Source organism: Staurois parvus, unplaced genomic scaffold (assembly GCF_062004578.1).
Source record: "Staurois parvus isolate SC_StPar_1 unplaced genomic scaffold, SC_StPar_1.0 ptg000059l, whole genome shotgun sequence".
In the NCBI taxonomy this organism is placed as follows: Eukaryota; Metazoa; Chordata; class Amphibia; order Anura; family Ranidae; genus Staurois; species Staurois parvus.
In genome coordinates this window covers 10392778-10408986 of record NW_028317855.1, presented here as the reverse complement: position 1 = coordinate 10408986, position 16209 = coordinate 10392778, and positions in this window count along the sequence as shown.

Sequence of the window (16209 nt, the reverse complement as noted above, 5' to 3'; positions counted from 1 at the left end):
ATTTTATTTTGGCATGTATGTATTTTTATATTGATATTTTGATCTGCAGCCTGTTTTGTGGATAAGCCTAAGTGCTTCATATTAACTGTTTGTTTCCTGCTGCAACCTGTGAAAGCACAGTTCATTAGAAGTATAATCTTTTAGATTGTAAGCTCTTATGAGCAGGACTGTTCTATTTTAACAACATCAATCCTGCTTTTTTTCCCACCAAGAAATTGACTACCTACTTGTTGCTGCTGTCCAAATAAATGTGGAATATGTTTTTGATCAAGAAACGTTTGGACTATGTATATTTTTGGGGGGGTTATTTCATGTTCAAGTTCAATATACTAGCACCACTAACACTTATATTTTGCGAGCTATATAATATGCCCAAATCTAGCTTGTTAGTTTGGACATACTTGCATATGTGCATTCTAACAAACCAAAAGCCTCCTATTGCACCACAAGACTATGTTATGTACCAATGAATAGATTGTGTTCAATGTGCAGCTAGCTATTCTTTTTCTACAATCCTCTTAGCAGTAATAAATTAGGCCCCCAATTTATGTTAACTTTGGGCCTTTACCGGCAAACATATATTTCGCCAATGCCAAATACACAGTAGAGCTGCAAACATATATTCACCAATGTCATATACACAGTAGAGCTGCAAACATATATTCACCAATGCCAACTCCACATTAGAACTGCAAACATATATTTGCGAATGTCATACAGTCATGGCCGAAATTGTTGGCACCCTTGATATTTCTCCAGGAAATCATGTATTTCTCACGAAACGTATTGCATTAACACATGTTTTGCTATACACATGTTTATTCCCTTTGTGTGTATTGGGACAAAACAAAAAAAGGGAGGAAAGAAAGCAAATTCGACATAATGTCACACAAACCTCCAAAAATGGGCTGGACAAAAGTATTGGCACCCTTTCACAACTGCGGATAAATAAGAATGTTACAAGCATGTGATGCTCCTGTAAACTCACCTGGGGCAAGTAACAGGTGTGGGCAATATAGAAATCACACCTGAAAGCAGATAAAAAGGAGAGACGTTCACTTAACCTTTGCATTGTGTGTCTGTCTGTGCCACACTAAGCATGGACAACAGAAAGAGGAGACGAGAACTGTCTGAGGACCTGAGAACCAAAATTGTGGCAAAATATCAACAATCTCAAGGTTACAAGTCCATCTCCAGAGAACTAGATTTGCCTTTGTCCACAGTGCGCAACATTATCAAGAAGTTTGCAACCCATGGCACTGTAGCTAATCTCCCTGGTCGTGGACGGATGAGGAAAATTGATGAAAGATTGCAACGCAGAATAGTCCGGATGGTGGATAAGCAGCCCCAAACATGTTCCAAAGACATTCAAGCTGTCCTGCAGGCTCAGGGAGCATCAGTGTCAGCGCGAACTATCCGTCGACATTTAAATGAAATGAAACGCTATGGCAGGAGACCCAGGAGGACCCCACTGCTGACACAGAGACATAAAAAAGCAAGACTACAGTTTGCCAAAATGTACTTGAGTAAGCCAAAAGCCTTCTGGGAAAACGTCTTGTGGACAGATGAGACCAAGATAGAGCTTTTCGGTAAAGCACATCATTCTACTGTTTACCGAAAACGGAATGAGGCCTACAAAGAACAAAACACAGTACCTACGGTAAAATATGGTGGAGGTTCAATGATGTTTTGGGGTTGTTTTGCTGCCTCTGGCACTGGGTGCCTTGACTGTGTGCAAGGCATCATGAAATCTGAGGATTACCAAAGGATTTTGGGTCGCACTGTAGGGCCCAGTGTCAGAAAGCTGGGTTTGCGTCCAAGATCCTGGGTCTTCCAGCAGGACAATGACCCCAAACATACGTCAAAAAGCACTCAGAAATGGATGGCAAAGAAGCGCTGGAGAGTTCTGAAGTGGCCAGCAATGAGCCCAGATCTAAATCCCATTGAACACCTGTGGAGAGATCTTAAAATTGCTGTTGGGAAAAGGTGTCCTTCCAATAAGAGAGACCTGGAGCTGTTTGCAAAGGAAGAGTGGTCCAAAATTCCGGGTGAGAGGTGTCAGAAGCTTATTGATGGTTATAGGAAGCGACTGATTTCAGTTATGTTTTCCAAAGGGTGTGCAACCAAATATTAAGTTAAGGGTGCCAATACTTTTGTCCAGCCCATTTTTGGGGTTTTGTGTGACATTATGTCATATTTGCTTTTCTGCCTCTGTTTTATATTTGTTCCAATACATACAAAGGGAATAAACATGTGTATAGCAAAACATGTGTTAATGCAATACCTTTTTTGTGTGAAATACTTGATTTTCAGGAAAAATATCAAGGGTGCCAACAATTTCGGCCATGACTGTATACACAATGGAGCCGCGTGGAAAATTGCTATGGTGCACAAATAAACGCCAAGATGGCTGTCGGAGGAGGCGCTAGAGCAGCTGTCATACCGGAAATACGTCATGATGTTTACAGAAGGACATTGCACACACCTGGAAGTGGTAATGGATGGGAGTGTAGTTAGGAGAGTTTAGTGGTAATTTGCAAGTCTATTTTTTAGCTTTGTGAATTGTTCTTTTGTGGAATTTCAGACCACATCTGGACATGGCGAGATCACTGTTCTTGACCAAGGAGCTGATCCTCATTTGCAGCAGAAACATTACTAATAATCGTTGTATTTTCAGTTGAAAACATGTCCAATTCCTAGATACATTGAGGTACATAGCAGAGGTTCAAGGTATTCCATAGAAGAAGTTATTGTTCTTCTAACAATACAGGTGGCACAGACACACGCATACACCCAGGGCCACTGTTAGATATCACGGGACCCCGTACAGCATACCTGACAGCCCCCCACCGCCAGAGAAAATATCCAAATTATATTTATGGTAAAAATACACTAAAAACATTATTAATGGACACAATCCCAACCATATTCCTGTGAAATCTAAATGATAAAACTGTACTGAGTTCATAAGTAAAGCTGTGTGTGCAATTGAGATCTTGGGGCTCATTCACATGGGTGCTGTTTCCTGTAAAGTGTGAATCAGTTGTTTGTTTTTGTGGCTGTCACTGTTTGTAGTGTGAACAGCACTGTGTGCTGCCATGTGCAGAATTTTTATAGGCATTTGAGAAGTGTTAAAAACGCTTCCCAAAAGCCTGTCTGACACCTGCTGACAAAGCTAGTGTGAATGGAGCCTAAGAGAAGATAAACAAAGTTGTAATGAAATATAAACAGAAGGAAAATTTAAAGTTTCAAACTTGTCAGAAGAACAGGACGCAGGTAAGATTCACTCCCATTGATTGATCAATATTTCTGGTACTGACAGAACCCTGGAAACTGATCTCCATATTTTGGAAATTCACAAATGTCAAGGAGCTTACAATCTAAGGCCAGAAACTCAGATATATACTAGGCCCAATTAACCTAACTGCATGTCTTTGGAGTTTTGGCAGAAACACACCCGTGCAGAAAAAGCATGCAAACTGGGATGCAGACAGGTGCAGCCATGACTGGGATTAGAACCCATAACCCAAGTGCTGTAAGTTCTGAGTTCTAACCACTAAGCCACTGTTGGAGACAGAGTTTGAGCTGCAATGTAGAATAGTTACATGATTAAAGAGAAGGAAGATATATAATTATATTGGGAAATTAGAACTAGACATTCAAATTATTTGAGATAAAAGTGTGAAAATGTTTGACATTTGAAAATAGAATGTATGACATTCATTAGGAAATGCATTAGTTGGCCGATCAGCAAAAAAAAATAAAAATAAAATTATAATATAGGTGTGCTTTTTATTTTAAATTATAAGTATTCTCATATGCAAACAGAAAAACGCCAACGGGACAAAGCCCGCGGTTGTGCGCCACCTCGCGAACATATCCGGTATTGCATCTAGAAATGTGCCTGACTTGATTCCGGATTTACTACCAGGAAAGAGTCTACAAAGTAGACTCTTTTCAATGAGCTTGCTAGACGCCTTTCGGATGACTGACAGGTCTAAATTGATTGAATTGAGTCTGCCTGAATGTTTAGCGTCTGCTGGTAGACTCAATTCTCAGTAAATCAGGGCCTAAGTGTCAGATAATGGCAGCCATCCTATAGAGCAAAGCCAACTCTGCATGCAAAGACAAAAAGGAAAGAACAGGAGGCGCCTTTAATTTTTGCTGAGTATTGTTCCACGACAACGGCATGTCTCTAGTTAAGGTTTTACCTATTGCATGTACCACCAGGCCTGTAGAAGGAGCAAGAGGCTCTGAGCATGTAGGCTTTGCCTGTGTTCCTGGTATCTTCTGTGTTCCACATCCGGCCCTCCGCCTCTTCCAGTGATGTCACTTCTGCTGGTGCGTCCACGCTGGTTAGCGTGGACTCTTCCTGGTCCAGAAGCCGTTGGACCAGCTCTGCTGCGCCTCATGACATATGGGTGGTCTCCTACCAGCATACACGGCTCCATACTGTACCAGCTTACATCTATGGCACCCTAGGTGTATGACTGGTGGTATCTGCAGGATGGAGAGAAGTGGTCACATCCCCTTACACAGATGAGCTTGTTATTTTCTTGCTCCTTGTGAGTGTTTTTAATCCTATATTATTAAATACAGCATCTAATCACTGCCTCCTGTTCTTTACTTTTATTGTTTATGTAGAGCACACCAACAAGTGTAATGTAATACTAGATGATATTAGGTTTTGTACATATGAACTTGATTTACTAAGCAAATTTGCATGAGCTGGAGGACCCCATGTACAGCCCTGTAAAATGGATACACTTTTTAAACCCTGGAACAGTACAGTGTCCCTTAGGTGTGTCATTTACAAGACATTTTCTTTCTTTTAAAAATGTTCTCTGTGTGATTTTACTGAATTCTCTTAATTGGTTCATTATTCTACTTATTTGGATTGTTTATATTTGTTGATAATTAAGTTTTTAGTTTTTATTGTGAACCTCCTGATTCTATTTACAATGTAGATGGATTCCATTTAGATCTATGCATGTGCATAGAGGTGCATTATCTGCATCAACGTGCTTTACCATCATGCATTAGCATGCATTAAGAACCATTTTGAAATGCGTTGACATGTGTCAACATTCATTTTCTTTGTATGTTACAAATGTATTACCAGAGCAGCACTTATCAAGTAAAACACTTGTATAATATGGTGCATTGCAGAGCAGAAGTAGACCCAATCTCCAAAATATATAAAACAAAAGTAGTCCAATCTGCAGCACCTTGTATGATTATATAGTAATCCATATATGTTTACAACAGTTTTGGATCACCACAGACCCATCATCAGGTACAAATGTTGATTAGAAAACATTCACACATAGCATATAGCTGTAACTGGAAACACATTACAACTGAAACAGGCAACCAGCAAATCAAAAATACGAGATTGTATGGATGATTTGTGTTGTGAGATCCTGTCTTTTCTGTGTTTGTTTGCACATGTAGTTAAAGCCACATGGGCATTTAATAATATAAATGAAAGATGTACAAAAATTCTTTATTGTTGACCACCTTTCCTGTGTGTGGATGTATAAATGCTCTTTTTTGGACCCTGGAAAGCTAAAGTGTTACTAAACCCACAACAGTAAAATCAGTCTGTATATGTATGCTTGTTATACTCACTGTAGAACCTAAGGGGTTAATCCTCCGCATTGTGAAAAAACATGGTTTGATCCCAACTTCTCTGATCCTCCTCTTCTTCCAGTGTCCCCCTCCTATCTCCTAATAAGACATATCGTGTGGAGTCACTCTGCACATGCTCAGTTTGGTGTGTATTGCCAGAGAGGTTTTTTGTTTCTTGGGAGGGTGCATGTGATCAGCACAGGGCCAATCAGCACTGTCCAGACAGAGGTCAGGGGTTTTACATCCTCCTAGAGCAGAAAGAAAACTCCTCCCACAAGCTTTAACATATGCTCTGCTGGACACTGATAGATGTCACAAGACTGCTCTAACTGCTGATGAGAAAAGGTGTTTAGCAGTTTATATTTACTAAAATAATTGCATTTCCATATTCTGTGTACTGTGGGAGACCAGATATAGTAAATGCAGGGTCCTGGGTTTAGTAACACTTTAAATCTCTATTAATCTTTTCTCCCTAAAATTCTGCTTGAACCACGTTTCTAATTGATCTCCCTTTTCTGTAAGACTGTAGTGCGGAAAGTTGAAATTCTTTAATACCCGGGTACCTTTCCTTTAAAGCTTCCAGTATTACCTAATGATAGAAAAAAATCTTGGGAGACACTGAATGGAATTGTGACACAAATAAAAACCTCAACCTCTTCTGTTTAACCTGTTGTTTACTTCTTTTATCATTAACCTCAAATCTCATTCTTTCAAGGGTTAAATTATTTACTAGATATCACCTGATCTTTCTTGCATCTCTTTCATCTTACTCCTCCTCACTGATCCCTCACTGACAATAGGATTAACCTAGATATATTTACAGATTTCCAAAGGATGCCAGCTAGATTTCAATAAAAGTTGAAAGTTAAAAGGGCTTGCAGACTACTACCATGTTTAAAAACGCAAGAGATAACACTACGCAAGAGAAAACACTATAATTCCTCCATAACTTTACTAAACTCTGGTTTGGCACATCTTGTGTATGTCACACAGTTCTGTTGATCAGTCATCAAGAAGGATGTGCTTGAACAGGAGAGTCCAGAGAAGAGTAACACAGCTAATAAGGGGGCTGGAGGACCTCAGTCCTCAAACATTACACTTATTGTTCCTAGAGAAGTTTAAGAGGGGATATAATAGCGATATACAAATCCTTGAGTGGTGACTTTAGCATTGGGAGGAAGCTTTTTAATGTTAGGTTTCTAAAGAAAACACAAGGCCACACAACAAAATTGAACAAGAAACAGTTCAATTTTAAACTGCATAAGGTGTTCTTAAAACACATTGCCACACAGAAAGTTGGATAAAAAATGGTTTAATTTAAACTGAGTACGGTGTTCTTTACTAGTATGGTGGTAAGGATGTGGAGCTTCATTCCACAATGGGTGGTGTCAGCAGAGTGTAGGTAAAAAAAAAATTGAAAAAAGTAGATTACATCCAAATTCCACTGCTTTCTCTAAGTTTTTGTTTATTTCTTAAAAAAAATTTAGTTGTTTGAATACTTCAGTCTTTTGTGAATCCATAGTGACTACTGCTTATAATATTGTTTTCTATCAAACTATTCTATGCAGTCTTTTTTCAAACTCTCCTGTATCCTCCCGACTATAGAAGTTCAACTAAGTGGTCTGTAGTTATTTGGGAAAGACTTTAATTTATTTTTAAATATAGATGCCACATAATTTTGTAAATCGCTGCGAAAGCTGTTGGCCTTATAAAAATCCTGTATAATAATAATTGGCCCTGCACCAATCTAGTGGTATTGAGCCAGTCATGAAAGGGTCTCTATAAATTAGAAACAATGGCTTTTAAATAAAGCATAACTCTTTGAGGACATGTATGACAAATGGTGCAGGTACTTTATTCACCTTTATTTTGTCTAAATGTTGCTAGACCCTTGAAAAAGTCTTGGCAAAACATGTTGGGCTTGGAGTTTGACAGTGTTTGTCAATGTGAGGATATCCCATTTTGGGAGAGAGAGAGAGTGAGGTGCGGTGTCATATTATCAATATCCAGAAGCACACTGAGCACTGGCAGAGACTTGACATTTTTTTAGCAGTGATCATGCTGCTGCCTATTTTAATCTTTTGTGTTCTGCATTTGACTTTTGTAAGTGCAATCCTTTTTTAAAATCAAATTTAAAGTTTTAAATGCTATTCCCATATGTGTGTTTCTATTTCATAGTTACATTTGCCACTGGTGCATCCCCATTGTCTGGAGAGATTGACAGTTGGAAGGCTAAAGCTGGATTATTAACAGAGATATTGCTCTAGACTGCTCTTCTGTGCCTCAAGCGCTGTATGCCTATCATTGATAAAGGAAACATAGGGAAAAGGTGACCAGAGTTTTTATTAAAGATGGAGGTGTTTACAACATGTCAATTTTGAGCCATTGGGTTTATTTTGGGGCTATGTCTATACTGTTACCATTATGGATTTGAGTGCTCACAATTTGTATTTGTACACACAGAGCAAAAGAAGGCATTTAATAAATTTGCTCTCTCTTTGTTCCCAGTTACCAACTCTAAATGATCTTGTGTAGTGCTACCCCTTTCTTGATACCCCTAAGCTCTGCACAGCCAGGCAACATGCATTTTCCACACTTTCATCCACAGGCAGTGAACAGTCCATGGGCTTGGTTTTTGTTATTTAATTAGGGGAATATACATTGGATAGGGTAATAGGGATTATGGGATGCCCAACTTAATTGAATCAAAACAAGGGGACAACTTCCTTCCTATTTACAGAATCAGAATCAGATCCTGGACTGTTTTTTTCCTTGAAAGCCATCAGTTATTGTGGATCAGTATCAGCAGCCCCTTATGGGTGAGGAACTCGCAGTCCCTCTGAAATCAATTTAGCCTCTTGTAAACTACATGCAGAGATGTCTACTCTCTCCTGTACAACTGCTCCCAGCTCCACAGCCTGCAGACACTACCAGCCCTCCTGAGGGCTGCTCTGAAAAGTGCCCAGGTCAAGGATAAAAAATTAAGCACAGCCCTGTCCTTTGAAAGGTTGCTAAATGTGGCAGAATTTCCGCTTGTGAATCCCAGGGTGTGCTGATGTACTCAAGCTGTCCTCTTTTCTCCCAGGCTTTGATCCTCTCCATGCCATACTGCTGAATGGATCATCCTGAGCCAGCCCGAGCCCAGCCCCTTAGATCTAGGGAACCCCTCTCAAGCCACCATCTTCTATCAAACTCCCCATATTTATGGGCTGGTCTACCAGGGCCTCCAAACCTGGGATTGGTTAGACTCTCACAAATATGCAGATTAGGTCTCCACCTCCTCTGCCTAATGGATTCCGGAATGTTCCCATTGTCTTCCAGAACCAGGTGGAGGCGATAGAGTCCCAGCCTGTTAAGTCATCCAGCTTGACCTGCATAAACCCAACCTTAATAACAGAATCACACAGTTACCATGAGTCATACATAATAGATTTGCTACACTATTCTTGTAGCACAATAGAGGATGCTACACTTGTAAAGGACCAACATGCTTAGCCCTTACCTTTTAACTATTATATATTTGAATAAATTTTGGGAGTTTGTCCTACCTTCTTTTGCAAGCTGTCATTCATTTTTAAGTTCTTTTAACATATTTTGTTATATTTTTGTAACTTTCATATGATGATAGAGTTTTTATTTTCATTTTACATATTTTAAATTCACTTTTCTTATTTTTTATAGCTATGAGAATTGTTTTTCAGTTTCCTTGCATACAGTCAATTTGAAACATTCCCATTTATGTTCTTTGATGGCAATATTCCCTCCAAGTTTGGGTCAGCTCTCAGAAAGAAGAAAATGTGTTCTTTTTAAAATTAAGTGTTTTTTTCTGTCCAGTATGTGCTGTCATTAAATTAAATCATGGTATGATCAGTACTACCAACATGTTATTAATATGAATATTACTAATAAGCTCTGTATGATTTAAAAATACCAGGTCCAGCAGAGAATCATGTCTAGGTGGGGCTTCTATAAACTGTACTATAAATCTGTCTTGTAAAAGATTTATACATTTCTGCCCTTTTACTGTTCCAAGGGCTTTCAGGCCTTTCTATCTTTGAAAAGATTGTTATTATTATACAGTATTTATATAGCGCCAAAGGGTTTGCTCAGAGCTGTACAATAGCAAGGAGGACAGAACATGAGACAAGACAGAAACAATACAATACACGAGGGGTTCGAGGGCCCTGCTCTTTCAAGCTTACAATCTAGGAGGGAGGGGAAAGTGGTACAGGAGGAAATGGCTGTGGGGGATGGAGTGGTGGGAGGAGTTCAGTTGTTAGGAGAGGGTGGGGTAGACTTCCCTGAAGAGGTGGGTTTTCAGGGTGCACTTGAAAGTGAGGAGGGTAGGTGACAGTCAGATGGATTGGGGTGGGGAGTTCCAGAGGATGGGGGAAGTCCTGGATAAATCCTGCAATCGGGTGTGGGAGGAGGAGACCAGGGAGCTAGAGAGTAGAAGGTCCTGTAAGGAGCGAACGGCACGGGTAGGGTGGTATTTGGGTATCAGGTCGGTTAGGTAGTTTGGGGCGGTGTTTTGAATGGCTTTGTAGGTCAGAGTTAGCAGTTTGAATTTGATGTACTGGGCAATCGGGAGCCAGTGAAGGGATTGGCAGAGGGGGGTGGTGGATGTGGAGCTGTTGGTGAGGTGGATGAGTCTAGCCACTGAGTTCAGGATCGACTGGAGTGTGGATAGCATTTGTTTGGGTAGGCCAGTGAGAAGGGAGTTGCAGTAGTCCAGGTGTGAGATGATGAGGGAGTGTACGAGTTGTTTAGTAGTGTCTGGGGTGAGGAATGTACGTATCTTGGAGATGTAGCGGAGGTGGAGCCTGCATGATCTTGATAGTAATTGGACGTGAGGTAGGAAGGAAACGTTTGAGTCCAGGGTGACACCCAGGACTTTGGCATGTGGGGTGGGAGCGATGGTGGCGTTGTTAGTAGTGATGGAGAGGATGGGGGGGGCGCGGGGTGGGTGGAAGACCAGGAGCTCAGTTTTGGACAGGTTTAATGCGAGGAAATGGAGCGACATCCAGTCTGATATGTCGTTCAGGAGGTGGGCGATGCGGGCGGAGAGTGAGGGGGTGAGGTGGGGGGTGGAGAGGTAAATTTGTGTGTCGTTGGCATAGAGGTGGTAATTAAAGCCGTGGGAGTGTATTAGTTTGCCAAGGGAGGAGGTGTAGATGGAGAAGAGGAGGGGTCCGAGGACAGAGCCTTGGGGGACTCCAACAGAGAGGGGGAGAGAGAGGGGGAGGTGGCAGTGTTATAAGTGATGCTGAAGGAGCGTTGGGATAGGTAGGAGGAGAACCAGGAGAGAGCAGCATCCCTGATGCCAAGGGAGTGTAGTTTAGTAAGGAGGAGAGGGTGGTCGACTGTGTTGAAGGCCACGGAGAGGTCAAGGAGCAGGAGGACAGAGTAATGGCCATTAGCTTTGGCGGTTAGCAGGTCGTTGGTGATTTTAAGTAGGGCGGTTTCGGTGGAGTGTAGGGGACGGAAGCCAGACTGTAGAGGATCAAGGAGGTTGTTATCAGTGAGGTGGACGCTTAGGCGATTGTAGGCCAGGTGCTCAAGGAGCTTGGAAGTGAATGGTAGCAGGGAGATGGGTCTAAGGTTGTTCAGGTCAGTGTTGTTCAGGTCAGTGGGGTCAAGAAAGGGTTTTTTGAGTATGGGGGTGATGTGCGCATGCTTTAGAGGGGAGGGGAAAGTGCCAGTGGAGAGGGAGAGATTGAAGATGTGGGTGAGGGAGCGAATTATGGAGGGGGGGTGACTGGAGCAGCTGTGAGGGGATAGGGTCCAGGGGGCAGGTGGTGAGGAGGGCTTCAGTGAAGACCTTGGAGACCTCCTCAGGGGTAGCTGGGCTGAAGGAGCGTAGCGTTGGGGAGGTGATAGTGTGCGGGGCGTTAGGCATAGTGGGGGGTAGTGCGGCTATGAGGTCGGAGGAGGGGAGGGTTGAGGGGTTGATGGAGGGCGGGGGGCTGGGTGGAGAGGTAGAATGTGAGTTGACAATGTCCTTATGGATTGCATCAATCTTGTTTTGGAAATGAATGGCAATCTCGTGGGCGGTGAGTGAGGTACTGTGTGGCGGTGGGGGGGGAGAGAGCAGGGATTTGAAAGTGGAGAAGAGCCGGCGAGGACAGGTGGAGAGGGTGTTGATAAGGGTTACGAAATAGGCTTGCTTGGCGGCATGGAGTGAGGTGGTGTAGGTGAGGAAGGTGGCTTTGTAGACGGAGAACGCGCGAGGGGATCTGGTGTTGTGCCATAAGCGCTCCAGCTCGCGACTGTGTCGTTTGAGACATTTCGTTTGGTCATTTTGCCAGGGTTGAAGCGGTCGGGGTCTGGTGTGACGCGTGGTTAGGGGTGCCAGGGAGTCGAGGGCAGCCGACAGTGAGTCGTTGTACACAGTAGTGGCCAGGTCAGGGCATGACAGAGGGAGGATACTGTCATACAGACGGTCAGCTGCCAGGTGGAGATGGGTCGGGTTCAGATTGCGGAGGTTGCGGGTGATGGTTAGACGCCTTGAGGGGGGAGTTAAGGGAGGGGGAGTTGGAGAATGTGAGGAGGTGGTGGTCAGAGAGGGGGAAGGGGGTGTTAGAAGGGTCGTGGGGGTGCAGAGGTGGGAGAAAACGAGGTCCAGGGTGTTTCCATTGGTGTGGGTGGAGGACTGTGTGTGCTGTGTGAGCACGAAGGAGGAGGTTAGGAGGAGGAGTTGGGAAGTAGCCAGGCTGTTGGCGTTGATGGGGATGTTGAAATCCCCGAGGATGATGGTCGGTAGCTCGGAGGAGAGGAAGAAGGGAAGCCAGGCGGGAAAGTAGTCTAGGAAGAGGGATGCGGAACCAGGAGGCCGATAGATTACCTCAATCCTCAGGGGGGTGGGAGAGAAGAGCCGGATGCAGTGGGCCTCAAAGGAGGAGAAGGATAGGGAGGGGGGGTTAGGGAGGACCTGGAAGGTGCTCAGCGGTGGCAGGAGCATACCGACCCCACCGCCTCTGCGGCCGCTCGGTCTGGGTGGTGGGTCCAGACAAGGCCTCCATAGGAGAGTGCTGCAGGGGAGGTGGAGTCAGTAGCTTGGATTAGATCTGAGTCTCTACCTCCTCAATAACATTTGGGAGCCTGTAACAAACTCCAATGATTACCTTGAAGTACACACATCCATAATGCGTCAGCACTATCACACTCTTCATCAGCAAGGCCCTCTTTCACAGGCACTTTTAGATCACTTCTCACATAGAGACAGACACTGCCATCTTTTTGTTATACCTTGTCTCTCCAAAAGAGAGCCCAGCCAGGAACAATAATATCCAAATGATGTGAAGGGTAAAGTTAAGACTCAGCAATGCCAATTAAACTATAATTCTCTTTATGCACCAAAGCTTCCAGCTCTCCTTTTTTGCTTGACAGAAATATGGCATTGCTGAGTAAACACTTTAATCCATTGTTGGATTTTGCACTTGTATGTTCAGTATGTATTTCTGCAATATAACTAGTACAGGCCATATTTAAATTGGTAGTAGCTACTTACATTCAGCTGGACTTGTTTGGAAACGTTACAAAAACGTTTACTTGCTTTTTTTAAGCTACTTTTTCACTTCTCATGACAGTCAGAAACATACCCACTTATTTACAGGAGTTTCTGAAACTCATTAGGAGTGAAAAAAACCAAATAAATGTATAGAACATTACAGAACATATTCAGTTGAATATGACTAACTTCTGCACTTACATTGCACAGCACAATTCTTACCCTGGAGGGGTGGAGAGGGAATCCACAAGCAGAGCTGATTTTTGAAATTACAAAAGGCAAAACATAAGACATTGATGACGAATGTCAATTGCCAGCAATTTAAATGTCTATCTTTCTTTTCTTTGTAAATGTTAATTTTGCATATCATAAAGCAAGAAGGAAAGAAATTGCGTATAGTCCCCCTAAAAATGCAAAGACAGACTTTTTCAATCTGATATGAATGTCAAGGGGGTACTTCACACAAATTAATGCATTATGCCTCCTAGGAAGTCCATACCAGACCATTGGGATCTTGTATGCATTTTAAGGGGTACCCCAAAAAAAAGTTTGAGGTCTCCCCTTAATCCAAGCATGCAACCTGGCTGTCCGGGAAATGGAAGGAATATTTGCCCCCCCTCCTGAATTCCTGTACAATACCAGGTCACATGCCCTCACACAGGGGTGCCTTGCCAGGGGGCCCCCTGGTAAAGCACTTTGCCCCCATATGATGAGTACAACAGCCCCATCCCCAAAATCTTGCCTAATGGTTGTGGGGTCTGTGGGCAGAGGGATTTTCAGAATCTGGAAGCCTCCTTTAATAATAAATGAGCCTGAATACTGCTCCCACATGTGAATGAGTATAGGGTACATAGTACCCCTACTTATTCATGAAAAAGTATTGTAACCTAAAAATAGACACCAAAACATTTGAACAAAGTCTTTTAAAAAAAAAAAATCCCCAAAAGTCTCTCACTGTAAATCCATCCTCATGCACAGTGCTCACCGCCCACTGACTTGCCACAAAAATAAATAATAAACCTGATGCACATAACCAATCCCAATGGTAGTTATAGATGAATAACAGCTCTGTAAGCTGTTATTAGCTATTTAAGGGAAGAGACGGGGATGGTGGTGATGTTGTCCAAATATGCCATATTTGGTCAATGTCAGTGCCCAAATATGGTCGGTGGACTGCCCTTTGCTTAAGTGGCAGGGACCTCAGGTGACATCTATGGTTCCTAGTAATCCCTTGAATGCAGGCACCCATGGCTTGTTTAGGCACAAGTGACAGCAGGAAGCTGTCATATATAGAAGCAGCAGAAATATTGCTTTTGTATATGATTTCTTGCTCCCACCGAACAGAAAGCCTAAGGGGCAAAAAATGCTTATCTCGGGTCCTCAGCAATCATTCATAGAGGATCTGCTGTGTATGTAATGGTAGTAATACCACTAATATACACAATGTTTTGGCTCACACCAAAAGGGTAAATGTTCAGCCATTTGAACTTTCAGCTCATCATTATTAAGGAGAATTCCACTTATTTATGTTCTGGAGACAATGTTTTTCCAAACAGGAAGTAAGAGAAAATCTGCAACAGGAAAACAGACCACAATAAAAAGCTGCCAGAAGTCCTAACATTCCCCTACTTACCTTTAAAATTAACTCCAATTTTGTTGAGAAAAAAATAATCCCCCCCAGGTGATCAGTGAACATTGTTCCAGAGTCCTACTTAGTTCACCTCTGAAGGGATAGCTCTTTGTTAGATCATGTCTTGTGCAGTACTGAATCTGAACGGGTTTGACATTTTTATTTTTGTTCAGCTGATGCACTTGCAGGGCTCTAATGAGGAGAGAGCCAGGGTCTGCATTCCTTTAGAAGTGAACAACCCTTTGAAAGCATTTCAGCAAAACTGAAATGAGGATGCATAAACTCTGACTTGTGTCTTAGTGCAGACTTTTTGGAAGCAGGAAATAACAGCTCTAGTGACATTCCATACACCAATTGTGTATGTAACGCCTCCAAGTTGCCATTAGGCAATACATTTTGCACAAAGTTACAGTGGCTATAGATTGAAATGGAAATATATTCTTTATTAAAAATAAATTAAAATATGGCTTTAAGATGTATATAGTATTAAAAATGCTTGATTTTTTCTGTATGATCTTTACTGAGCTCTTGTTTTAATTTCTGAAAATATGGTCCTACTTTATTTTTTTTACAACAAAATGAGAGAGCGACTGAAGGCCATGCTGATTATATAAAGTAATCTAATAAAATCCAACTGTATAAGTAGAGCTTTGGTGGTTACTTAACTTACACCACCTCGCTTATCAGGAGTCAGTCCCTTTGGAAAGTATAAAAAAACAAAGCGATCTGTACTCCCACTGTTTTATCATTGATTGTAGACTTCTGTTGTTAGACGGCATAGAATCCTGCACAACTCTGTTCACCAGCACATATACAGTAGAAAAAGTATGGATGAAGTCAATAAGAGTCTTCAGGTCACTGCACAAACACAATTATTCACTGCGGCTGCATTATCAACTTTAGAGACTGACAAAATTCTAGATCAAGTGCTGTACTGAGAACTCTGACATTTTACCCACTGTATACTCTGCAGAATTCCCTTTTCCTTAGGAACTTAGGGCACATATGGCATAACAACACCATTTTATCATTATACTTTACAACATCCTAGTAATGCTGAAACTAGGTATGTTGTCCCTTAAAAAAAGATCTAAAGCTTTTGAAGAACAGCCAACCTTCAACACCCTTCTCTGTGCTAAACTCTGAGCTAAAAACAACATTGCCTAAGCTTGGAATATGCAGATTATACAGAAAGATAATCTCAAAACCAAAGTTGTCATACATGGAATAAGGGAAACAATTACTATTTGGTGCACTCAGTAAGGGTCTGTATCAAGGTGGGGAGGGGAACAGATCATGGTGTCTAATATGCCACCTGCTGCAAAGTGTACAAAGACAGAGTTGTCTGTCTCTGTGCACTAACTTAAAGCATATCTTTAACAACCTCTAGTTTATTTCTCCATTAACTTGAGGTCTTTTGGGTTTTTTTTTATTTGGT